Source organism: Phyllostomus discolor, chromosome 4, assembly GCF_004126475.2.
Source record: "Phyllostomus discolor isolate MPI-MPIP mPhyDis1 chromosome 4, mPhyDis1.pri.v3, whole genome shotgun sequence".
NCBI lineage: Eukaryota > Metazoa > Chordata > Mammalia > Chiroptera > Phyllostomidae > Phyllostomus > Phyllostomus discolor.
Window position 1 is genome coordinate 87,456,162 of NC_040906.2, and position 25,141 is coordinate 87,481,302.

A 25,141-nucleotide genomic window follows, 5' to 3' on the forward strand; every position below is an offset into this window, starting at 1 on the left:
TCTTGGCTGCCCGACTTCCATTCAGATAAATCCTCTGCTGGATCTGGGTGTTATTCTGATAGTAAATTATTGTTGTAAATTATTGGTTTTCTAATCTTGGTTGTACGAGGAGGTACGGTGCATCCACCTATTCCTCCATCTTGCCGGAAGTCTCCAACAAAACCTCTTGAGGAGAATTTTACTTCATGTGGTCAGCACCTGCACAGTAGCTCACACACTATGGTCAAGGTGAATCCTTGCTGTCAGGCAGCATAAGGGTTGACCCCACACACAAATAGGACATTAGCAAACAAGACTCAATTACAACAGGAAGGCCCATATAACCCACACAAGGGAGATTTCTGGATCATCCAGATCATGTGATTAGGACACTGCTACTGTGTCCCAGAGGACACTAACTAAATAAGGCCACTCTACCAAAATTGGAGTCAAGAGAGATCTGCATAAAACCATAAAAACAAACACAAAGAGGTAGCCAAAATGGAGATAAAAGAAACATGCCTCAAAAGAAAAAACAGGAGAATCTCCAGAAAAAGAGCTAAACTAAATAAGGCAAGCAATTGACCAGCTATACAGTTAAAAAAAAATGTTTATAAGGATGCTCAAGGAACTTAGTGAGAACTTCAACACAAAGATAGCAAGCATGAAAAGGGACATAGACACTGTAAAAAAGGGTACCAGTCAAAAATGAAGGATACAGTATCTGAAATGATGAATACACTGGATGGAATAAACAGTAGGTTGGATTAAGCAGAGGATCAAATCAGTGATTTGGGAGGCAAAGTATCAAAAAACACCCAATTAGAGCAGCAACATGAAAAAAGAATTAGAAAAAGTGGGGACAGTGTAAGAGACCTTTGGGAAAACATGAAGCACAACAACATCCACAATACAGAGGTACAAGAAGGAGAAGAGAGAGAGAGAGCTCGGGATCAAGATCTTATTTGAAGAAATGATGACTGAAAACTTCCTAACCTGAAAAGGAAAAAGATACATAAGTCCAGAAATTGCAGAGAATCTCAAACAAAATAAACTCTAAGAGGCCTACACTAAGACACCTAATAATTAAAATGGGAAAATTTAAAGACAAAGAGAGAACCATTAAAGTGGTGGGAGACAGACAATTAGTTACTTACAAGGGAGCTCCCATAAATCTGTCAGCTGATTTCTCAACAGAAACATTTCAGGCCAGAAGAGACTGACATGAAATATTCAAGGTGATGAAAAGACAAGGCCAAAATCTTAAAAAAAAAAAAAAAGAAAAGAAAAGAAAAGAAAAGAAAAAAGAAAAGACAAGGCCTACAAGTAAGATTACTTTGCCCAGCAAAGTTATCATTTAAAATCAATGGAGAAATAAAGAAATTTCCCAACAAGAAAAAGCAAAACAAATTTGTTACCACCGAACTACGGTTATATGAATTATTAAAGGGTCTTTTTAAAAATTTTAATTGATTTGAGAGAGAGAGAGAAAAAACACTGATTTTATTGTTCCACTTATTTATGTATTCATTGGTTGATTCTTGTATATACCTTGATGAGGGATCAAATTACAAACTGGTGTCCCAGGATGACACTTTAACCAACTGAACTACCCGTTCAGGGCCTTTAAGAGCCTTCTTTAATTAAAAGAAAGGGGAGGAGGAGTAAAGGAGGTAGAGAGAATAAAATGGCAATAAATATGTACCTATCAATAATCCTTTTAAATGTAAAGGGCTTAAATGCTCTAATCAAAAGATTAGATCTAATCTAATCACATGGTAGCTAAACTGAAAAGAAAACAAGATATATATATATATATATATATATATATATATATATTCTGCAAGAAGCCCACCTCAGAACAAATACACACACAAACTAAAAGCAAAGGAATAGGAAAAACTATACCAGGCAAATGAAAATTAAAAAATGGTACAGTAGCAATACTTATATTTCACAAAATAGACTTCAAAACAAAGGCTATAATAAGAGACAAAGAAAAACACTGTATAATGACTTCAAAAAAGCAACCCAACAAGAAGATATAACGCTGGTAAACATTTGCACATGCAATTCAGGAATAACTAAATATAAAAAGCAAATATTTTTAATTGATTTTTAAAGACAGAGAGAGGATGGAAGAGAAAGAGAGGGAGAGAGAGAAACATTGATTTGTTGTTCCACTTATTTATGCATTCATTAATTGATCTTTGTATTTTCCCTGACAGGGGATCAATAACCCACAACCCTGGCATATCAAGACAATGCTCTAACCAACTGAGCTACCCAGACAGGGCTGTAAATCAAATCTTGGTGGACATAAAGGAAGAGATGAAGAGTGATACAGTCAGAGTAGAGGATTTTAACACCCCATTGACATCAATGGATAGATCTTCCAGGAACAAATTTAACAAAGAAGCAGTGGTCTTAAATGACACTCTAGATCAAGTGGATTTCATTGATTTCTTCAGAGAATTTCACAACAAAGCATATGAATACACATTCTTTTCAAGTGCACATGGAACACTTTCTAGGATGGGCAACATGTTGAGACACAAACACAAGTCTCAATAACTTTAAGAATATTGAAATCACATTAAACATCTTCTCTGACCATAATGATAATACAAATAAGTGGAAACACATACCATGTTCATGGATTGGAAGAATTAACACCATTGAAATGTCCATATTACCTAAAGCAATCTATAGATTCAACATAATTCCTATCAAGATACCAATGGTGTATTTTACCAAACTAAAACAAATATCCCAAATTTCATATGGAAAATTTATATTTATATGAAGCCACAAAAGACCGTTAATAACCTCAGCAATCTTAAGGAAGAAAAACACAGTTGGAAGGATCATGCTACATAATACCAAATTATACTGTAAGACCATACAATCAAAACAGCGTGGTACTGGCATAAACACAGACACATAGATCAATGGAATAGAATGGAGATGTCAGAAATAAGCCCACACTTTAAGGTCACTTAATATTGAACAAAGAAGACAACAGCATACATAGAAATAAACCCACAACTTTACAGTCCATTAGTATTCAAAGGAAGCAAGCACATACAATAACCTAATGACAGTTTACTCAATAAATGATGTTGGGTAAATTGGATATATACATGCAGAAAAATGAAACTAGGCCACCTTCTTACACCACACACAAGAATTTCAAAGTGGATCAAAGACTTTAGTGTTAGCTACAAAATCATAAAAATCCTAAAAGAAAACATAGGCAGCAAAATCTCAGACATAGCTCATAGCAATATTGTATCACATCTATCTTCCCAGGCAAAGGAAACTAAACAAATGGGGCCACATCAAACTAAAAAAATTTTTGCACAGCAAATAAAACCATAAAAAATACATAAAAAGAAAACCCACGAATGAAAGAACATATTCACCAATACATCTGATAAAGGGTTAATATCCAAAATTTATAAAGTCTTTACAATGCTCATCACCAAAAAAAAAAAAAAAAAAAGGTAAAAAATGGGCAAAGGACCTGAATATACACCCCTCCAAGGAAGACATACAGATGGCTGATAAACATAGGAAAAGATGCTCAATGTCATTAATCATCAGAGAAATGCAAATTAAAACCACAATGACATACCCTCTCACACCTCTCAGAATGACTATCATCAATAAATCAACAAACAACAAGTGCTAGCGAGGATGGAAAGAAAGGGTAACCCTTTTACACTCTTGGTAGGAATACAGACTGGTGCAGCTGCTGTGGACAATGTATAGAAATACCTCAAAAATTAAAGATGGATCTGCCTTTTGACCCTCTGATCCCGCTTCTGGGACTATATCCAAAGGAACCTAAAACACTAATTTGAAAGAATATAAGCATCCCTATGTTCATTGTAGCATTATTTACAATTGCCAAGATATGGAAGTAGCCCAAGTGTCCATCAATAGATGGATAAAACAGTTATGGAACATTTACACAATAGAATACTACGCAGCCATAAAAAAGAAGAAAATTTTACCCATTGCAACAGTCTGGATGGACTTGGAGAAGATGATGGTAAGTGAAATAATACAGTCAGAGAAACGCAAACACCATATGATTTCACTGATATGTGGAATCTAATGAACAAACTGAACTGAGAAGGAATATGGGGACAGAATCATAGATAGAGAGCAGGATGATAGTTAATAGCAGGTGGGAAGGTTGGGGGTGAAGGAATTGAGCTAAAAGGTAAAAGGACTCATGGACATGGACAATAGTGTGTGGTTGCTGGGGGAAGGGGTGGTATAAGGGGCTAAATGGTAAATGGAAAAAATACAACAAACATTAAATAAAAAAACAAAAATGGGGACTTCAGGCCTAGATGGAGGCATAGGTAGATACACTGTGCCTCCTTGCACAACCAAAAGAAGGGCAACAACAAATTTAAAAACAAAACAAAAAAAGCAATCAGAACTGCCAGAAAATTGATCTGTATGGAAGTCTGACAACCAAGGAGCTAAAGAAGAAACATTCATCCAGATGGGTTAGAGGGGTGGATATGGGCAGCCAGAATGGAGAGGTCTGGCAAGGCAGTGGCTGGAGGACTGTGGTGGGCAAGGTGGCTGGCGGCAGACCAGGTAAGGCAGTGACTGGTGAAGCCACATTTGTGGGTGGTCCCACATTTGTGTGCAAACAAACTGGAAGGAAAAACTGGGGAACAAGACAGATCATGCCATCCAGGGTTCCAGCATGGGGAAATAAAACCTCAAAACCTCAGACTGAAAAAATCTGTGGGGGTTGCGGTGGTGGGAGAAACTCCCAGCCTCACAGGACAGTTCACTTGGGAGACCCACAGGGTCCTAGAATGTACACAAACCCACCCACCTAGGAATCAGCACCAGAAGGTCCCAATTTGCTTGTGGGTAGTGAAAGAAGTGACTGAAAGCTGGCCAAGAGCCAAGCAAGTGGCATTGTTCCTTCTCAGATGTCTCTCCCACATACAGCACCACAAAGCACTGACTGTGGGTTGCTCTTCCCTGGAAAATATCCAAGGCTCTGCCCCTTACTACATAACAGGCACACTGAGACAAAAAATATGGTCCAAATGAAAGAACAGATCAAAGCTCCAGAAAAAAATACAACTAAGTGATGAAGAGATAGCCAACCTATCAGATGCACAGTTCAAAACACTGGTAATCAGGATGCTCACAGAAATGGTTGAGCATGGTTGCAAAATAGAGGAAAAAGTAAAGGCTATGAAAAGTGAAATCACGAAAAACGTACAGGGAACCAACAGTGAAGGCATGGAAACCAGGACTCAAATCAATGGTTTGGATCAGAAGGAAGAAATAAACATTCAACCAGATCAGAATGAAGAAACAAGAATTAAATGAGGAGAGGCTAAGGAACCTGTGGGGCAACTTTAAATGTTCCAACATCCAAATCACAGGGGTGCCAGAAGGACAAGATGAAGACCAAGAAATTGAAAACTTATTTTGGAAAAATAATGAAGGAAAACTTCCCAATCTGATGAAAGAAATAGACTCCCAGGAAGTCCAGGAAGCTCAGAGAGTCCCAGTGAATTTGGACCCAAGGAAACACACACCAGAGCACATCATATGTACATTAACAAAGATTAAAGATAAGGAGAGAATCTTAAAAGCAGCAAGAGGAAAGAAGACAGTTACCTACAAAGAAGTTCCCATAAGACTATCAGCTGATTTCTCAGAAGAAAACTTACAGGCAAGAAGGGGTTGGAAAGAAGTATTCAAAGTCAGGAAAGGCAAGGATCTCCATCCAAGATTACTCTATCCAGCAAAGCTTTCATTTAGAAAGGAAGGGCAGATAAAGTGCTTCTCAGATAAGTTCAAGTTCAGCATCACCCAGCCCTTATTATATGAAATGTTAAAGGGACTTATCTAAGAAAAAGAAGATGATCAAAAATATGAACAGTAAAATGACAATAAACTCACAACTACCAATGACTGAACCTAAAAGATAGAAAGAAACAAACAAAAAACAAACTAAGCAAACAAGAACAGGAACAGAATCCAAAAATTGAAATCACATGGAACCAGCAAGGGAAGGAGTGAATGGGGGAAAATGTACAGGGAACAAGGAGCATAAATGGTAGGTACAAAATAGACAGAGGAAGATTAAGAATAGTATAGGAAATGGGGAAGCTGAAGAACTTATGTGTATAGCTCATGGACATGAACTAAAGGGAGGGGGCCATGCAGGTGGGAGGGGTGGTGTAGGGTGGAGGGGAATAAAGGGTAGAAAAATGGGACAATTGTAATAGTATAATCAATAAAATATATTTAAAAATAGGGACAAAATAAATAAAGATAGATAATTATAAAGTAGTGGTAGTGAAAACAATAAAATTAAATTAAAAATCAGCTTTATTGATATGTAATTTACATACAATAAAATTATATTTATTTGGTTTTTTACTTTAAAGTGCACAGTTGAATGAGATTGAAAAAATGCCTACTTTTGTGCAAGCAGCACCACGATCAAAATGCAGACTATTTCTACTACGCCAAAAGTAGTCCCTCATTCCCTAGCTCCCTGTAACCATTGATTTCTAACTGCAGGATTCACCTGTGCTATAATGTCATATGAATGAAATCATACAGCATGCACTCATTTTTGTCTGTTTCTTTCACAGAACATAATGCACTCCAGATCATTCATGTACCCATAGTTTGTCCTTTTTATTGCTGTGCAGTGTCCTGCTGCGTGTGTGAAGCAGTTTATCCCTCCTCAGCCAGCTGATGTGCATTTGGATTGATTCCAGTTTTACACTATCATTAATAATGCTCTAAAAATTCATGTACAAGGCTTTGACTGAACATATGTTTTCATTTCTCTTGGGTAAATCCTTAGTAATGGGATTTCTGGGTTAAATGATAAGTGTATTTTAATTTTATAGGAACCTACCAAACTGTTTTATCTTTCCAACAGCACATCTTTGCCAATACTTGGTACAGTTGATCTTTGTAATTTTAGCCATTCTGATGGGCGTTTAGAGATATCTCATTGTGTTTTAATTCCTGCCTCATGTTTTTACAGAGAATTTTAGGCTGAGGACAGTCACAGCTTAAAATGATTCATTCATGGTCTTCTTTGAAAGCCAGAGCTGTAGGGAACTCCCATGGGTCCAAGTCAGAACAGGAGGAGAAAAACCTGCTGTCAGGAGGACAAACTTCACACTTAGATTTGTTTCAAAGTATAGTTTACTAGGAAACCCATTAGTGTTACCAAGTAGTGTTACCAAGACTAATGCTACCAAGTCTAAATGTGCAGCTCCTCTGGTTTTGAAAGAAGAGAACTGACTTAGTTCCATTCACTGGGCCATAGTCTTGACCTCAGCCCCCCTGAACCCCCTCGACATCTATTCAGAACCTAATTAAAGAATAGATATATTAACGGCATGTCAGGCACCATCCCAAGCACTGGTGACCAGCCCTCACAGGGTGTACCATCCAGTGGAGAAGAAAGATGCCAAAAAAGCAATTATGCAAGTAATGTGTGCTATGAAAAGCAAGTACAGTAATCCATGGTTCATAATAGATTGACGTACCCAATACTGGGGATCAGATATGTGCTCAAACATTCCGGAGAGAAATGAAATTGTTCAACTCTTTGAGGAGAATCAGGCGGGGTGAGTTTTTTGAGACAATATGGCCAGAGCCTAGTGAAAAAAACAGAGGCCCAAGCTCATTGCAGAATAGGGCTTGGGCTTTTGTATTTTTGCCAAGTTCTTGCCATCCTGTTGACCACCAAATTTAAGAACCACAGCCTTAGAATAAAAATGTGCTGGACCAACTCTCCCACACCATGCCAACCACAGCCTCACATTGGGTGGAGCTCAACTCTTTTTTTAAAGACTTTACTTATTTATTTTTAGAAAGAGGGTTGGGGAACAAGAAACATCAATGTGAGAGAGAATCATCAGTTGGTTGCCTTTCATGGGCGTCCTGACTGGGATCAAACTGGAAACTCAGGCATGTGCCCTGACAGGAAATCAAACTGGTGACCTTTCACTTTGAGGGACAATGTCCAACCAACTGAGGCACACTGATCAGGGCTAGGAGATCAACTCTTAATAGATCTCCTGGTCTAAATCTCTATTTTGTGCAATCTTCTATCATTTCTTTAATCTTTTCCCAGGTTTTGTGGATTTTTTATTATGTGCCTTTATTTTAATTTTTAATTTATTGATTCTAGAATGAGAGAGGAAGACTGGGAGAGAGAGAGAGAGAGAGAGAGAGAGAGAGAGAGAGGGAGAGAGAGAGAGAGGGAGAGAGAGAGAGAGAGGCTCGTTCCCCTTACTTATGCATTCATTTGTTGTTTCTTGTATGTGCCCTGACTGGGGATAGAACCCTCAACCTTGATGTATTGGGACAATGCTCTAACCAACTGCTCTACCCATTTATTTTTAAAATCAACTTCATTCAGGTATTTTTATACAGCAAATTTTTCCAATTTGGGGCTTAAAAATCAATGAGTTTCAACAAATATATAGTTATAAAATCACTATCACTCCCAAAAGTTCTCTGAAGTACTTTTACAATCAACTCCCTTCCCCAACTCATGGACCTGAGCAACCTCTGATCAGCATTCTGAAACATATAACTTCATATAAATGAAATCATACAGTATGAGTCTTCTATGTCTAGCTTCTCATTTAGCACAAGCTTTTGAGTTTCATTTATGCTGTGTGTAACAGTGACTCATTTCATTTAATTACTAATTGGTATTCCTTTGTGTAGATTACAATTTGTTCAGTTAATGGGCATTTGAGTTGTTTCCAGCGTTTGGTCTTTGTGTGGACATGTTTTATTTCTTCTGGGTAAGAAGTGGGATTGGTGGGTTATATGGCAAGTGCATGTCTAACTTTTAAGAAACTTCCAAACTGTTTTTCAAAGTGGCTGAACCATTTTGCATTCCCACCAAAGTGTATGAGAGTTCTGGTTTCTCCACATCCACACCAACAATGGTATGTCAGTCTTTTTAATGTTAACTGTCTCAGATTGCATTTTTTTTATATATATATATTTTTTTTATTGATTATGCTATTACAGTTGTCCCATTTCCCCCCTTCTCTCCCCTCCACCCTGTACCCCCCTCCCACCCACATTTCCCCCTTTAGTTCATGTCCATGTGTCATACTTATGAGTTCTTTAGCTTCTACATTTCCCGTACTATTCTTGCCCTCCCCCTATCTATTTTCAACCTACATTCTATGCTACTTATTCTCTATACCTTTTTCCCCTCTCTCCTCCTCCCACCCCCCTGCTGCTAACCCTCCATGTGCCCTCCATTTCTGTGGTTCTGTTCCTCTTCTAGTTGTTTACTTAGTTGCTTTGGTTTTGCTTTAGGTGTGGTTGTTAATATTTGTGAGTTTGCTGTCCTTTTACTATACATGTCTTTTCTTTATCTTCTTTTCTTAGATAAGTCCCTTTAGCATTTCATAAAATAAGGGCTTGGTGATGATGAACTCCTTTAACTTGACCTTATCTGAGAAGCACTTTATCTGCCCTTCCATTCTAAATGAGAGCTTTGCTGGATAGAGCAATCTGGGATGTAGGTCCTTGTCTTTCATGACTTGGAATATTTCTTTCCAGCCCCTTCTTGCCTGTAAGGTCTCTTTGGAGAAATCAGCTGACAGTCTGATGGGAACTCCTTTGTAGGTGACTGTCCCCTTACCTCTTGCTGCTTCTAGGCTTCTCTCCTTCGTTTTTACCTTGGCTAATGTAATGATGATGTGCCTTGGTGTGTTTCTTCTTGGGTCCAACTTCTTTGGGGCTCTCTGAGCTTCTTGGATTTCTTGGAAGACTGTTCCCTTTGCCAGCTTGGGGAAGTTCTCCTTTATTATTTGTTCAAATATGTGCTCAATCTGTTGCTTTTCCCCTTCTGATTCTGGTACCCCTATAATTCGGATATTGGAACGTTTAAAGGTGTCTTGGATGCTCTTAATCTTTTCCTCAATTTTTTGAATTCTTATTGCATCATGCTTTCCTGCTTGGTTGATTCTATCTTCCTTCTGGTCCACTGTATTGTTTTGAGACTCATAATCCTTCCTTTCACTATTGGCTCTCCTCCGCGTGTCTTCCTGCATCTGTTTTATGGTAATCTGCATTCTTTCATCTAAATTTCATCCAAAATCCACCAGTTCTGTGAGCTTTCTGATCACCAGTGTTTTGAACTGCGCATCTGATAGACTGGCTAATTCTTGGTCGCTCAAAAGGATGAGTCCTGGGGGGACTGATCTGCTCTGTTGAAAACATATTTTTTTTTCCCCCTGCCTCTCCTTTTTTTTTCCGGTCTGGTTGCTCTAGTTACGGTGGGGGGCGGAGCCTTAGGTGTTCACCGGGGCTGGGCGCCCCCGTCACTAGATTATGACGTTATATGTGGGGGCGGGAGCAGGAGCGGGGCGGGAGAAAACAATGGCGGTAGTTCCGTTCCCCTGGACCCAGACCCCTGTCTGGGCTTCCGGGCCGCGAGTTCTTTCCTGGTCCACAATCGCTGCCCCTCTGGGTCTGCCAGCCGCAGCTTGCGTACTCAGGGATCACCGCTGCCTTCTTGCGCGCCGGATGGCTTTTGCGCCGATTTCGCGCCAAACCTTCCCCGACCTCCACACGCCGCCGACCCGAGCCAGCCCCGCGCCCGCCCGGCTGGTCTTCTCCTACCCGTCCGGATGAATGCGTCTACTTCAACTTCTTGGCTGCCCGACTTCCATTCAGATAAATCCTCTGCTGGATCTGGGTGTTATTCTGATAGTAAATTATTGGTTTTCTAATCTTGGTTGTAGGAGGAAGTACGGTGCGTCCACCTATTCCTCCATCTTGCCGGAAGTCTCAGATTGCATTTTAATAAAATTATTATTTTTGCAGAAAAGAAAATATGTTGAAAGGGAGAAAAGACTGGTTAGGTGGCTTTTATAGTAGTCTAGGTGGGTGGCTTTGAGGAGCAGTTAGAAAACCTCTGGACTACTTACAGATCAGTAGGGGCTAAGGAAAGAGATAAAGAAAATTTGCCTTTGAATGGGCTGAGTGCACTGCGTACACAGAGGAAATGTACTCTTGACTAGAGTTGGACAGTGATAAAGTCAAAGGAAACTCCCGACCCACCAAAGACCTGATCGTGACCTTGCTTTGGGGAGTGGCGACCCCACCAGTGAAGGAGGAGTGAGTAAGGCAAAGAGATAGTGCCTATCTCCTTGGCTGGAACAATAAAGTAAATCCTTATAGGGAGTTATAGGCAGTGGTTTAGTTATCTTTTGAAATAATACTACTTGTGCATCACAACAGCCCTCAATCAATTCAATATTGATTTACAAAGTACTTCATCTTGACTGAACAGACACTCCGCTCAAGTTATTCACAGTTTAGTGAATGGGTGAAGGGAACTGACCATATTTTTTTAACGTTTCTGAAGGAAACTGTTTTTTCTGAAACTCTTATGTCTCTATTTATTTGTAGCCTCTTCCTGAGCAAGCCTAGACAATAGAAAGAGCAGCCATAAAATCAACATCACTGCAACTCTTGGACAAGGTGAAGTTCATTGCACTACCTTTGCAAGGATTAATTAGAATATTTGTTATCTTCCAGGATTCCAGTAGGGGGTTATATTAAGGACTCGGCCCTGAGTGGCTCCATCCTCAGTTCTGTTTCCCCAAAGTCACACAGCACCTGTTTCACCCCCACTCTCAGAGTGGACTGAAATGGAAGTCACCACAGAGAGTATGTGATGAAGACTGAGTGGTTATAAAAAGTATGCCAATCAACGACACAGCTCCTGGCTCACTAGATTTGTCAGGAGGCCAATCAACTGAAAGTTTCCCTTGGAGAAAAGTGCTCATTTATTGAGAGAACAGAAAGTGGAACTTTGGCTGAAACCACTTTGTCTTCAATGGACATTTTGTTAATCCCTTTAGTGCATGAAATCAGTCCCCAGAACACAGGGGTTATTAATAACTGTAGGACTTTTTGCAAGTCTGCAGATCAATTGTCAGAAGCCTCTGTTTACTTCTTTCTGGATGCTTTTACCATTTAGAGTTGGGAAGTGGCCTTCTTGTTGAACATATACAGTTTTTCAACCAGTTTGGGAATTCTATAGCACACCCTGCCAAACCCCAACCCAACAAACTGAACCTGCCAGGAGGCCTCGCCCACTCTTATACCTTCCTGAGGAGGCTCAGCTTGGCTGGCATCTTTGTTTCTGTTAAGATGCTTCTGCTATCTCCAGTGGAGTGCAGTGTGTACTTCTTCCAGCTGGCTCCTCACTGCCAAGTGCAGTCCTAGGTGTTGACAGGGATCTGTGGAGCCTGCCTGATTTAGAATGAGGTCACTCTGAGCTGACTCCTCTCCTTGTGGACTCCTCAACCACTTGTGGCTGTGGAGGCTCCAGAGTCAGCTGCTGGGCAGGTGCTAATTAGGGCCATTATACTAATTTGGAGACATTGGGTGGATACTTCTCCAAGAGGAGCTCAGATCACAGCAGCTCCATAGGCAGGGAGAGTGTCATAATTATGTCTTCCTCCAGAGCTTGCCCTCAGCTCTCCTCCTCTTCCTCTTTCATCCCTTCTAGGGGTCTAGCCAGGCTCTCAATTCAGGAAACTCTGCTCCTCTGATTCTCACCCTCCAAGGTCCAGGACACTCACCTGCCTGTAGCCATATCATCAGAGATGGAATACCCAGCTTGGCACACTGGGGTGGACAGGCCTGGGGTCACCTCCCTGGCCCATGCCTGTGAACTCAACTGTGAAGAAGCTAAAATGAGGGCACCTGCCTTGTGAGGATCAGTAACAGTGGGAGCAAAGAACCTCCCACACCAGCACCCAATAGGTGCACACTAAGTGACTACCAAGCACTGACTTCATCATCCCCTAAACCTGCTCATACTCCTGTACTTTCTGTCTCTGTTAATGGAGCTACCATTCTTAGTCACTCAGACTGAATGACAAAGCATTATTTTTTTTTTCTTTGAGGAAACTTGGCTATGACAGTGATGTAAAAAGAAAATCACATGCTATAGCTTCAATCTGGCTTCTTGCCTATGGTCTATCTTCTTAATCAGAAAAACAAATGAAGGTCTGTGATCCATATGAAGGTTAACTAGAGCTTCAGTGAAGTGTCTCTGGGTTGAGAATGTGTTTCCTCAATCTTATTTTTTATCTGTTTGTTTGTTTTACTTTTTAAAATATATTTTACTGATTATGCTATTACAGTTGTCCCATTTCTCCCCCTTCATTCTCCTGTACCCTGCACACCCTCTCACACCCACATCCCCCACCTTTAGTTCATATCCATGTGTCATAAGTTCTTTAGCTTCTACATTTCCAATACTATTCTTGCCCTCCCCCTGTCTATTTTCTACCTACCATCTATGCTACTTATTCTCCATACCTTTTCCCCCTCTCTCCTCCTCCCACTCCCCTGTTGCTAACCCTCCATGTGATCTCCATTTCTGTGAATCTGTTCCTGTTCTAGTTGTTTGCTTAGTTTCTTTTGGTTTTGCTTTAGGTGTGGTTGTTAATAATTGTGAGTTTGCTGTCCTTTTACTATACATGCTTTTTCTTTATCTTCTTTTTCCTACATAAGTCCCTTTAACATTTCATAAAATAAGGGCTTGGTGATGATGAACTCCTTTAACTTGACCTTATCTGAGAAGCACTTTATCTTCCCTGCCATTCTAAATGAAAGCTTTGCTGGATAGTAATCTGGGATATAGGTCCTTGTCCTTCATGACTTGAAATACTTCTTTCCAGCCCCTTCTTGCCTGTAAGGTCTCTTCTGAGAAATCAGCTGACAGTCTAATGGGAAACTCCTTTGTAGGTTACTGTCCCCTTACTTCTTGCTGCTTCTAGGATTCTCTCCTTCATTTTTACCTTGGCTAATGTAATTCTGATGTGCCTTGGTGTGTTCCTCCTTGAGTCCAACTTCTTTGGGACTCTCTCAGCTCCTGGACTTCCTGGAAGTCTATTTCCTTTGCCAGAATGGCGAAGTTCTCCTTTATTATTTGTTCAAATAACTTTTCCACTTGTTGCTCTTCCTCTTCGTCTATAATTCGTCCAACACCCCTATAATTCGGATGTTGGATCATTTAAAAATGTCCTGGAGGTTCCTAAGCCTCTCCTCATGTTTTTGAACTCTGGTTTCTTCAATCTTTTTCAACTGTATTTTTTTCTTCCTTCTGGTCTACTCCATTGATGTGAGACCCAGCTTTCATTCCAGCATTGTTGGTTCCCTGTGCATTTTTCTTCATTTCACTTATTGTAGCCTTCATTTTTTCATTTAATTTGTGACCAAAATCAAGCAGTTCTGTGAGCATCCTGATCACCAGTGCTTTGAACTGTGCATCTGGTAGGTTGGCTATCTCTCAGTTGCTTAAAAGTAGTGTGATTGTGAAGCTTTCACTTTTGTTTCAGCCATCTTCCCCAACCACCCTTTGGTCTGGCTGAGCCTGTTAGGTGTGAGGGGCGGAGCCTTAGGTGTTCACCAAGTCAGGGCAACCCAGTTGCTGGGTTTTGACATTGTATGTGGGGGCGGGGTCCGAGAGGGAACAATGGCACTTGCTCCGCTCTCTGTTGAAACTCAGTCCCTTCTGCCGCTCCCTGCAAGCAAACTGGGCCCCTCTGGTGCCAATTCCCATGTGGGTGGGCTTGTGCACACCGTGGGACTCCCAAGGACCTCTCCTGTGAGGCTGAGAGTCTCTCCCTGTGCCTCAACCCTCACAGGTGTTTTCAATCAGTGCCCCAAGGCTCTATTTCCCAGTGCTGGGATCCTGGGTTGCGCACAGTGCCTTGCTTCACAATCACCACCTTGCTGGGTCTGCCTGTTGCCACCCCTCAGCTGGGGCCTGCCAGCTGCTGATTGCACACTCAGGGTCCACCAGCTATGGTCTTGTGTGCCTCGGATGCCTTACATGCCCAGTCCCAATGCTCTCTGCTCTCTGACCCTCACCGGGTTGCCCGACTCTGCCCCTCCTACTGGTCTGGATGAATGTGTCTATTTTAATTTCTTGGCTGTCCGACTTCCATTCAGATCAATTTTTTATCAGTTCTGGTTGTTATTCTGTTTCTAAATTATTGTTGTCCCTATCTTGGTTATGTGAGGAGGCACAGTGTGTTTACCTATGCCTCCATCTTGTCTGGAAGTCTTCAGTCTTACATATTTTGTAAATGAGTTTAATATCACCACAACAGTATTGGCTGCTAGTAGTTCTTTTCTTGGATTGGTTGCTTCTGCCCACAGACCAGTATTCTTGTACATATTTCATTAGTTTTTTTAATGGTAAACTATACATAAAATAAAATTTACCATTTTAATTATTTTTAAATGTACAATTCAGTGGCATTAAATACACTCACATTGTTGTGCTACTACTATTCATCTCCAGAACTTTCCCACCTTCTCAAATTGAAACTCTGTACTCTTTAAATATTAATTCCCCATACCCTCTCCCACCAACCCATGGCACCCACCATTCTACCTTTGGTCTACGAATGACTAGTCTAGGTGACTCATTCAAGTGGCATCACACAGTTTTGTGTGTACAATTTGCTTATTTCACTGAATATAAAGTCTTCAAGGTTCATCTATTATTGTAGCACATGTCATAATTTCCTTCCCTTCTAAGGCTGAATAATATTTCATTGTATGTAAACACCATATTTTAAAAATCAATTTATTAGCTCTGGCTGGTGTAGCTCAGTGGATTGAGCATGGGCTGAGAACCAAAGGGTCACCAGTTTGATTCCCAGTCCGGGCACATGCCTGGGTTGTGGGCCAGGTCCCCAGTTGGGGACACATGAGAGGCAACCACACATTGTTGTTTCTCTCTCTCTTTCTCCCTCCCTTCCCCTCTCTCTAAAAATAAAATAAATAAAATCTAAAAAAATTAAAAATCAGTTTATTAGTCTATTTTCTAAAAGCATTTTTGGATAGAAAATTAATAAGCAGAGTTTTAACCCACAAATTAAAAAAGAGTGTAGAGTGAAATCCTGTCTACTCTTGGCCCAAGGATGGTGTACCTAGTCCCCTGATTTTCCCTCAGTTGTGACCCTCCAATTCCCCTCACCATCTCTGCCCACTGACCAGCCCTGGTTTCTGTCCCCAAAACCTTCAAGCTCTCACTGGTTTCTCTGACCAGACTCTGCCTTTTGGAAGCCACCCCACTAGTGCTGCCATTGGGGCCGAACTGGGGAGCCCTGCCCTCACTAGTATGTGGCCTTCAAGGCTACCCATGACAGTGATGGCTGACCAGTACATCACAGGGACCCCAAATGGGGATGTCTTCCTCTCCAAATGTCTGGAGATTTAATGGAGCAAAACAGGACTCATTCATTTGGTGCCTTGATGCATAATCCAACAATTAGTGTTGAAAGAAACAGGTTTTTATTCACAGGATCCAAATCTCGAGGGGGACACTGAGAGTACTCCTGTTCAGAGCCTTGTTCTTTCACAAGGCATCTCCCCCAGTCTCCACCCCATTACGATTTCCCCCATTTAGACTCTGAATCCTTGCAATTTTATAAGGACAATGGGCAAGAGTCTTGTAACTTTCTGGAGCTACTTCCTGCTGGCCTTGGCCATAGTCCTACCTACCCCCGGGTCCAGAGATCCCTAAAAGAGCAGGGGGTGTGGAGCAGAGGGTGGACTTCATGCACAGGGAAGGACCTGGCATAGTCCGGGTTATTTGGCTGTTCCTGGAGAGCAGCATGCTCAATGTCCAAGGTTGGCACTGCTGGAAAAATTAGCATCATTGTCATATTCTGAGGCAACACACTTCACAAGTGGGTTAGAAGGCACAATTAAAACCATAACCACTAAATGACCATGGCAGGGACAAATACTTCAGTGTCCCATATTAGGAAAAAGAGTGGCTTCTCTGGAGGAAAGTGTGCAAGGTGGGGCACACCTGTCCAAATCACTTCTGCCCACTATACTTAGCTTGGGCTGAGCAGAATATTTTAGGATTCTCCCCATTAGACCTCTGGGCCCTTTCTGTCCAAGCCATTAGGACAGAAAGGAAACCAGCTTTAAAGTGAAGCCCAGAAAACAACCCATACTTCACCAACCCCACCACTTAATTCAGCCAAACCGTTGAGTCTCAGGAGTTGGTAATTCAGGTGAGCTTACTTAAGAGTGAGGCCTATATTGTGCAGACAATTATTCAGGTAATGAGATCATAGGATTATACCCTATGAAAATAGAATGAATAACACACATTAATCCACACAACCCACAAACCAGTTTATGAGGCTGTAAGACTGTTGAAAAGACATTCAGTTGCAAGGCCTTTGCTGGCATGGCATTTAACAACAGCAATTTGACTAATCCTTCTCACCTATAATTTGAGCATCTCTAGTGATGTCACAAACCCAGTTTCAACTTCCAAATGAAAACAAATTTTGAAGACAGTTTGCTGCACTAGTCTAATGGCCACCACTGAGCATTGTGACTTTTCTTGAACCATGATTTTTCTTTTTAAGATCACCCTCATTGTCATTAAAGGGACTTCATTAAGTCCAGTTTTAATTTTGCTTGTCCATTTGCAGAAATACAACAAAAGCAGCAATTGATCACATATGATTTTTAAGTCTGCTTTGTTGGAACTTATACATGGAACATTTAGGTTGACTTTTTAGTCCACCCGTCAGGGCACAGAAGCTGAGCCACACACCTGCAATCCAGCCTTGCCTGTAGCATATACTTCTCTCAATTTCTTGATGTTTCCGTTGTGCCTTAAGGTTCATTCAAGACATCTTTCAGGAAAGCAAACTCCGTTCCTTCCCTGGAAAGACAGTAAGGACCGCACAACCAATCAAGGTACCAGGCTTTTTGTCCAGTGGACTTTTACTAGCTCAATTTCAGTTCCTCTAGGCTTTCTGGTAACTACCAGAGTTCAGACATGCCTTCGTTAGGCATGACATTCCAGTCAAAGTCCTGGCTGACAAAACCACCATTAGCAACTGGTCTTACTGGTTTTACACAAAGAAACCTTATGTCATCACTGACTCCTTTAGAATGCCAAATTCTGGAGGGATCAGGTAGGGAGAAAAATATAAAGCATGAAAGAAAACCCTTGTCCTTCCAAATTATATTTCCATGCATTACACATTTTATTACTAAAACCATACCATTTCTTTTCAAAACTTACAAATTTTACAACCTTCTACACACCTTTTACAAGCCTTGTTATGCACTCAGGGGTCTAACTCACTTTCAGTCCTTGTCCTTTTAATATTCACTAAAATTTCATTTCCCAGCCTTATACTTTTTCTTGTGTACTGTTTCACATGTGAAGTTTTAACTCCCTCTGGGAAGCATCGATGTCCTCTCAGAGCAGAAATAAAGCAAAATTCAAAGCAAAGACAGAGTTCCAAAAGAAGACTGGGGACTAGAACTAGCTTTAGGATCTTGTCTCATTTCCCACTGGTTCCACTAACCAGGTATACAGGTGAGCTTTCCAAGGTCCTACTTGCCTCAAAGCCTCACCAATAGAGGCCCTCTCTTGCCCAGTGCATCCACTGGTCTCTTGGCAGAGAAATGCCCTCTCACCACCCAGTCTCTTGACAGAGACATGCTCTTTTACTCTAGACAAGATTCCACCAGCACCACATGACACTTTCTAGGTCCCACAAGGCAAAGGCATTCTCCCCAGCTGATTTACAGGCCTCCTTTAAGTTGGCCAAAATGCAGAGACAGAGAATTCCTGATGTACCCAAAACAACAAAGTTCAAGCCACATTCCCACAAGACCAGAAAGCAAGCAAATAAAGAAATACCACACCCAAGAGGTTTCCTTTCTTTCAGGTTCAAAACTTTCACAACCTCTTTTACAACATTTTACAGACCTTTTGCAATATTCACAAACTTTCTATACATCTTTACTCCTTCTGATTTAACCATAATCCACTTTTAATCCTTGTTCTTCTTCACAGAACAAGAGCTTCTTTTGGTAGGAAGTACCAAACTCAAACTCACTATCTAGCAACTGAAAGTCCCTAGCTTTACAAGCACATACAAAAAGTAAAAGAAACATTGTCACCCTGTGTTAGGATTCACTGTCCTTGTCTGGAAGAAGAATTTCGAATCTCCTCCTGGAGTGCAGATCCATCTTTCCCTTTCCCATGGGCATTGATCTTCCACTAAAAGTCCCTAGATTTGCAGGGACATCCTGCAACTTTCTGAAGCTTAGATCTTGCAAACACGCTATTGTGCAATGACATGAATGCTTAGACATACACAGTTTTGTCCCACTTCTCAAACCATAGGCAATACAGTTCCAACTCCAGGATGGTATTACAATCTGGGGAGCCATACATGGGCCATCTTTCCCCATAATTTAAAGCATAGGTAGGCAAAACGCTGTTGCAATAAAAATCTAATTCCTCCTTATTCATTGGAGAATGGCTGCACCTATTCCAGTTCACTAGAATTCTATCCATAAAGTGATCCCTAGGAGCCAACACAGGATAGCCTTTGTCAGACTAGAAGTACCACAGGTCCAATACAATGAACAGAAAAATCCAGGCAATCTAGGAACACACAAATGAAACTTGAATCCACAGCTTTATCTCACAAGCAGACTTTGGGTTCTCATCTCCTCCCAACTCATGCTGTGGATTGTGGTCCTCAAACTGTGACCTCTCAGAACTCTGATGCTCCTTATCAGAATTATAAGAATTCTTATAATTCTGGCCTCATGACCTTTCTAGGGACCTGCGTGCAAGGCCAGAGGGCTAAACAGCGCCTTCCAAGGCTTGGATGGACCTCATACTCTCTTATAGCCTATCTTTTTCCAGACCCATTTCCTTAATGACATCCTTAAGCTCAGTTAGCTCTTGCTCAGAACCCTGTTCATGGTTCCTAGAGCAATCCTCAGTGGATGTTGGACCATGGCATACAGAGCTTGGTCGGTCACCCTTGGACACAGTTGCAAGCTCAAATGATCCCCCTTGGATACTGGTTCATGGCCTTCAGAACTCAGATGGTCACCCTTGGACCCCAGTTCATGGCCTTCAGGACAAGAGCCATTCCTATGAGAACCCAGTTGCATAGAGAACCTGACTGGTGCAGTGTCCCTGCAGAACCTAACCTGAAGAGCATGCTCAGCCCACCACCTTGCCTGGGTCTGAGATGGCAGAAAGGTCATGTGCCATATCCAAAATGGCAGAGTACCCACCTGATCCATCCAAGATGGCAGAGCAATTACATACCACCCACAAGATGGCAAAGCAACTATGTGACACCTCCAAGATGGTGGAGTGTCCATGTGCGACCCACAAGATGGCAGCTTGCTCATATGACTCATGGTACAGCACTCACATGACCTACCCAAAATGGCAAAGCACCGTTGCAGCTTAGTGTCTAACCCCCAACATGCATGTAGGTTCAACTTACAGAGTCTAGGGGTTACCTTCCTCCCCAAACCTGTTTCCCTACACCATTTTGGTGTTCCTGGTGGCCAGCACCTTGAGCTTGTTTTCCTGGGGTTCAAGGCAGTTCCCTGAGACTAAGACAGCCATGCTCCAGAGGTCAGTCTGCACCATGTGGCTGGAACCTGAGTACAGGTTCCCTTAGTCCCATCTGAGTCACCAAAACTATAACTGAGCAAACTGGGGCCATTCACATGGTGCCTTGATGCATGACCCAACAATTAGTGTTGATGAAAATAGGTTTCTATTTACAGGATTCCAGTGTCAGAGGGGCTGAAAGCACTTCTGCTTAGAGCCCTATTCTCCTATGAGACACAGCACTTCCCTTACTCCCCACCAGGCCATAAGCTAAAAACATACCCTGAAGTTCTCCATATCCTTATTTGTTTTTAAGCCAGCTGCACAAACAGTTCTCCATTCTCTCTGGAAGACACATTCATGGGTTTCAGAATCACCACCCTCTCGCAGCACGTCTTTCCTTCAGGATCTGGATACGTTGTTCTCAACCTTCATATAGTAGTCCAGGAAACTGTGCTGTTACACTGGATTATGGTGGAGTTCAGGAAGGCACATGTGCCAAGAGAGTGGCCTCTCCATATGTTCTTCAGAGAAGCAGAAGTCAGCATTCCTCATTCAGAGTTCTGCATTCCAGGCATCTCCCATGAATCCTTGGTTAGGCAGGTTTCCACAATTCCCAGCTCCATCAGCTTTGCCACCATATTCTCCAAGCAGATTTCCCAGCAGGTCTCCTCTTTCCTACTCAGCTCTTTCCTTACTACAGACCACATGCTTCCTTCCTTGCTACACCAGGCCATATGGTGAAAACTTGACTACAAATTGCATAGCTGCTTCCCCTCTCAGACCTTGTGGCCAAATCCCTCATGGCTGCCTGCTCAAAGGAGCAGACGTAGCTCCTTTCTCACTATAGATAGTACGGTGAAATCTCTCTTCCCTCTCTTTCCACCCACCCTTACTTTAAATGCTGACCCAGAGCTTCCCACGTTACCTTATATCTGGCTCGTCCTACAATGTGCTACTTTTGCCAGTCCCCCGTATCTTCTACCTTCTTTCAACTGCCATCTTTAGTCAGGGCAAGAGTATCCTATGACACAGAAGCCTCTGCCTTCCTGACTCTCTTGCAAGTGCTGTATAAGTTCCTCCCTGCCCCCTCCGACTACCAGGAATCACTGTGCATTCTGAAAATCACTATGCCTTTTGCTCAGGACACAGCTATCAACTAGCAATTAACTTGTCATTGTTATGAAAAGTATCTTAACCTCTGTATCATTCCCTTCCGCTGTCTCCCAACCATGAACTGTGGGAATAAGCTTTGCTACTCTGGGAACCCCCCAGTTCTGCACCCCATTACAGAGAGATCTTTTTCACAAGAGTTAGCACAAGTGTCTCCTTCCTTAGAAAGGTCTCTGAACTTCTCCCACCATCCCAACCTTAACTTCTCTCTCCCTCCTTTGTGCTCTTATAACAGTGTCCCTATTCTGACTCTGCTCTCTGACCTCTTGTTTACTTTCCAATCTCCACTAAGATAAAGAAACTCCTGGAAGGAAGGAAAGAAAGCTGATTTATCTTCAAGATTCCCCAGGGAAAGCCAATGCTCTGTACAGAGGAAAAACACTGTCAGTGTTGATAGAATCAAGAGGATAATGCTGGAGGACATCTCACATTCCTGGGTGTGGAGACTATCCTGGGGAGGTTATTAGCTTTTTCAAAGCCTCTGTTTCCTCAGAGCATTGGAGGTCATGGATTTTCCTTACAGACTTACTGAGAGGACTCCGCAGATGTAAGTTAAGCACAGTTGGTGTTTAATAAATGTGGTCCTACTAGATGGGAGCAGGACTAGATGGGAGCCAGGTACCAGGGGTCTGTCACACTCACTGACCTGGACAAATGGACCCTGGTTCAGTAATAAATATCCACCTTTCCACAAAATGGAAGGAAGGGAAGTGGATGGGTTTAAATGAGGGAGGCTGGTTCTTGCAGATGGGACAAAGGAGGAAGAATGAGTATCTCACTGGTGTCTCCAGTCCCAGGTACTGCCTTGTGAGCTTCCATATATGAGGAAGGCCCTTGCCAAATTTGGTTTGGGAGTAAGGTCAATGATTAGGTCTATACAGAAGCTGAGTCCACCAAGCTCCACCCTTGCTTTTTCCCTCCTCTTCTTTCCCAACCATCTCCTGCTGCTCTTCCTGTGGGGCCTGAGCAGGGGGAAAGCATTGCCAGAGGATGGGGTGCCAGCACACTTAGCCTCTGCACCCCAATGCCCCAATGACATAAAGCTCAGTTCACCATGGCCTCGCCTCTACACAGAAAAGTTCTTAGGTGCTTTCTTACTTGACAGGGCAACCAGAGAGGCCTCAGTTCAAAAAGGAAAGTTGTTCCTTTACCCATTCACTCATCATTAATAATATTTATAAAACACCTACAAAGTGTCAGGCTCTTCTATGAGGTATAATTTGCTTTTATACAGTTTCACAAGCACTCTAGGCCTCAGTCCCCTCCAATCGTCTCCCTTGCCTGTCACCTCCTTTTCTTGAGTCTGGGCACTGGCACTCCCCTTACTACCAGGACCTCCCACCAAATGACCCACTGCTAGAGTCTTCATTGAGATTCTGGATCAGAACTTGAGCCCAATGGGGGAAATGTTCATCCCAAAGATCAAAAAATGCAAAACAGAAAACAATGAGAAGCATCCTCCCACCCTTTGCAATAAATTGCAGACATTTTCAAAAAGAGAATTAATTATAAGTGAGATGTTGCTGGTAGAGGTGTGTGTACACTGGCAATATGCTTTTAGAAAGCAATTTTTCAATAGCATTAAGGACCTTAAAATGCTTATATTTTTTGATGTAGTAATTTTATTTCTGAGACTCTAGCTTAAAGAAAGAATTCTAAATGTAATAATAGCTTTCAGAACCAAAATATCAATTGTCATCATATTAGTAATGTCAAAAAATAACAGTCTAAATGCTTAACAAATACAAATCCATAAATCGTTTTTCTGAAAAGTTTATCACAATATGACCAAATGATGGTTGTTGAAATAAGTGAAAACCGCTACACCCAATATTTACTATACAGTTTGCTGATAGCTCTCAAGACAAAAGTCATGAATATGCTGAGAAAGGAAGAAAATACACTCATTTTAATACTAATCTTTGGATAAAAAACAGAATTTTTTTCTTCTACTTTTCTGTATTTTACAAATTACCTACTATCTAGTATACTTTTATAATTGAATAATAATAATAAATCTAATTTTTAAGGAAGAAAATGCACCAGAGTACTTTATATTAATCGGAAGCTTCAGACCACAGGTCTCTTTTAGCCGTAGAATTAACCTGAGTTTATCTTGTGCAATTCTTTTCCATTTTACAGATGAGGAAACTACATTTAAAGAGGGAATTGGCTTCACCCCAACCCTGTGTCCCTGCCCCTTGTCTGTTCTCCCATCCACACAACGTCAGAGAATGAGTAATCACAGTGTGGCACCTACTAGTCAGTTTTTAACATCTCGGTGAGTTAAAGAGATCTAAGATTAGGGTGGCTACTTCCAGGAAGTGATGGACATTCCACATTCCTGTGGATGGGGAAACTGGAGTTGGGAAATGCTTAGTGTCATGTCTATGTGGAGGCCTTTCTTCTGAGCTGGTCCTTCTCCTCCCAAGGCACATTTCAGGCCACGTAATCCTTAATAACTGCCTGTGCGCTTGCCCTCTTTCTTCATTTCAACCTATCTTCCACTCCTCTGTCCCATCTCAGCGTCCTTGCATTTACTGGACTTCCTACTTGGAATGTTGTCCTCTCTGTCCACAGAGATCTGCAGCCAATTAACTCATGCTTAGCCTTCGGATGGGGGGCAGCTCCCTTCCTCCAGGAAGTGTCCCCTGACCCCCAGACCAGATTATACATTCTTCGTTCTTTTCCCCTATGGAGGGGTAACTACTGTAACTAAATAACCAGCTACCTACTGTGTGCAAATGTTTGTTTTCTCCTCCAGACCCCAGGGCCTTGGGGAATCATTTACTCAGCATTTCTGATACAAACTAGTCTGGCAGACACTGAGTGTTCAATCACATTCAATGAATAAATGAAAGTTATTGATTCTGCCAGCAGGACCAGAGGGCAAGGGTTGTGGGCTCCTTTTCCTGTCTTCTCCCTGGTACTGCCAGAAACCATTCTCTCCCATGGTACTAGAAAAAGCAAATGAACTGTCACTTATTTATTGATGCTTTCGTTCTTCCAATAGATGTTTATTAAGAATGTGTCACGTACTATTCCAGGCACTGAAAATTCATATAGTCAGTGACCATAACATCAAAATCCTTGCTTTCAGATTATATTCTATATTTAGGGAGACAGAAGACTATGCTGTTAACGGTTGGTAGAGCCAGAAGTGTTGGGGAAGAAGTGGAGGTGGGGTGCAGTTTTTAAAGAGAATGATTGGGAAAGGTCTTCATGAGGAGATGACAGTTGAGCAAAAACCTGTATGATGTAACAGGGCAAGCTATGAAGTAATCTGGTAGAGCATCTTAGATACAATACAAGACACCTAGGCAACTCTGAACTTGAGAAGAACACTAAAATACTTGTTTTGGTATTTTAAAAATAAGGATGTCCCAAATACTGCATGAGACACATACTAAAAATTATTCATTGACTATCTGAATTTATATATTCGTATTAAAAATTTAAAACATAAGAATGTAT